The sequence below is a fragment of the Coptis chinensis genome, chromosome 7 (assembly GCF_015680905.1).
Source record: "Coptis chinensis isolate HL-2020 chromosome 7, ASM1568090v1, whole genome shotgun sequence".
Classification (NCBI taxonomy): Eukaryota; Viridiplantae; Streptophyta; class Magnoliopsida; order Ranunculales; family Ranunculaceae; genus Coptis; species Coptis chinensis.
Window position 1 is genome coordinate 46,301,252 of NC_141462.1, and position 2,535 is coordinate 46,303,786.

The 2,535-nt window shown below is 40.5% G+C and overlaps 1 non-coding gene across 1 annotated transcript; it reads left to right on the forward strand.

The window, feature by feature from the left end:
- Nucleotides 1–2,431: 2,431 nt before the first annotated feature.
- On the forward strand, nt 2,432–2,535 carry LOC147487701 (small nucleolar RNA R71). Its single transcript, XR_015203388.1, has one exon. It is a non-coding gene; the product is annotated as a small nucleolar RNA R71 (small nucleolar RNA).

The following is a 2,535-nucleotide window of genomic DNA, read 5'->3' on the forward strand; positions in this document are numbered from 1 at the left end:
TAAGTGTGGAAAAGTGAATGGTTGTGGAGAATATGGTGGATATGGATAAGTTGTAGAAAGACAGCCTGTAAGCAATGAGGATGTAGTTTTAGCGCAAAACTCATTCATTGTGTGTGTAGGGACTGTCTCAATTCTGAAAATGAAGGTGTCAAATGGTTTGTCCTTCGTAGTAGTTGTTCACTTTCGGTGGATTTAAAAATTATGAAGCACGTAGAAGAACCAACAGGATCGAAAGTGCAAACTTCGAGATTCCTTTGAAAGGGTGGAAGGAGGAGGGGAATCGAGGTGGATGTTGTGCAAAGTAGTTCTTGATAGGGTGATTCATCACCGCTCGAAGAAACTCCTCGAATTGCTCATCTAGATTGGTCATATCCTCGTTACTATGATAGTTCTTTATATCTTTGAGAAAGTCATCTATCTCCTCCTCATCCGTAATATGTGTATCGGCTAGTGTAGGGATGGAATTGTTGGAGTATGATCTTCCAAAGGAAAGAAATTTGGGCATATGATTATCATGGAGCGTGTTGTTGAAATAATCTCGAGCAAAGCTCTCGATCATGCTAACCTCTCCATCCATAGGCGAATCGGTAACTGGCTGTGTCTTTGTTTTAAAACATTGACTTCAATGGCAAGATGTCCAAAAGACATGGACATTGAACCATCACGGCAATTAATGAGCGTATTGGCAGTTGCCAGAAAAGGACGCCCTAAGATGATCGGGACAGAGTCATTAACGACTTCTGTGTAGAGGATGACAAAATCAGCCGGATAGTAAAAATCCTGAATTTTTACCAGAACATTTTCAACGACACCCTTAGGATACTTAATAGACCGATCAGCTAATTGCAACGTCATTCTAGTGGGTTGCATCTCGTCTAGACCTATTTGTCTATACAAATAAAATGGGAGTAAGTTGACACTAGCCCCTAAGTCTAATAACGGTCGTCAGATATAGGAATCTCCTAAGGTGCATCAGATGAAGGGATCGACCCGGGTCCTTGTACTTAACAATTCCATTATGTTCCGATAGAGTTGGGAATTGTTCGTTAAAAAGCGTCTTTTGGTATATTGGGTCTTACGCCTAGTAGTACACAATTCCTTAAGAAACTTAGCATGGTGTGGTAGCTTTTTATAGCTCGAGGAAGGGAAGGTTTATAGTTAGATTCTTGAAAACATCCCTAATTTCCTCATAATTTGTATCCCTAGTTAACATGGCTAATTTTTGTGGAAACGGTGGTTTCTGTCTATATTTAGCAATGGTATTACCTGGGTGTTTAACCGTGGTGTCTGTTTTTAGGTTGTGTTATAACTGGTACCTCTACGGTGGTAGGCTCTTGGTTTCTATTTCCGGTATCTAGTAATATAGCAGGTGTAGGGGCTACTGGTGGGGTAACTATAGGCATAGTTACTTTGTTATCAACCACTCTACCAGAACGGAGGGTGGTGATGGCCTTTAGCTCACCTACATTTTCATACTCATTACAAGTATTATCGGTTACCTCAAAGGCTGTATTTGTTGTTTTAGGATTAGGTATTTCGTTACCTGGAAACACACCTTTGGGTTGGGCTTTATCTTGAGCCAACTGTTTGGTTAAATTATTAACGGATTGTAGAAGTTGTTGGTTAGATTGAGCCATGGTTTGGAAAAGTTTTTGGCTCACTTGTATGAAGGTGTCAAGACGATCCGGTTGTGTGGGTGTAGTGGTCACGGGTGGTGTATTTGGAACTATTTCACGTGAATTATTTATGGGTGGATTTTGGTAGTTATTATTTACCGGAACGATTCCTCTATTAGCATTAAAATTATTATAACTACTTTGACCTTGTGCTTGACCTTGTCGAGGTTGCACTTGGTTGTTATAATTATTAAAATTCCCCTGACCCTGTCCTTGTCGTAGTGGGGTTTGGTTAAAGCTATGCGTAGGCCTAACATATTGATTATTGTACCCTTGAGGTGTGACGTTTTGGTTATTTCTCCAACCGAAGTTGGGATTTTGTCTCCAAGGGGCGTTAGGTTCACTATTAATGGAACAAGCTTGTTCATAGGCAATAGGACAGTGTGAGTCGGGATGCTCAGGGCTCCAACAGAAACTACATGGATTTGAATTTACATTCATGACGGGGATTGGCTTTTGTTGTACAGAAATGGCCTCTACCTTTTTTGTGAGGGATTCAATTAGAGTTTTAAGCTCAGGATCTGATTTAACCTCAAACATACTGGTAGCCTTAACTGTGGAAGAAGAAGAAGCCGGAGGCGGAGTAATAATCGTCACTACCCCCAGTTGTTATTTCGCTTTAGTTTGGTCCTCTAAAATTTATAAGCCTCGAAGCTCCTTTGCTTAAGAAACTACCCCCATTCATTATGTCAAGGACTTCTTTATGGTGGTGTAGAAGTCCTTTGAAAAAGGCACGAACTAACGTGTCTTTCGCTAAGTTATGATGTGGACACTCTATAAGGAGATCGGTGAAACGATTCCAAGCCTCTGAAAATGATTCATGAGGATTTTGTCGAAAAAAATGAATCTTGGAAAGCAT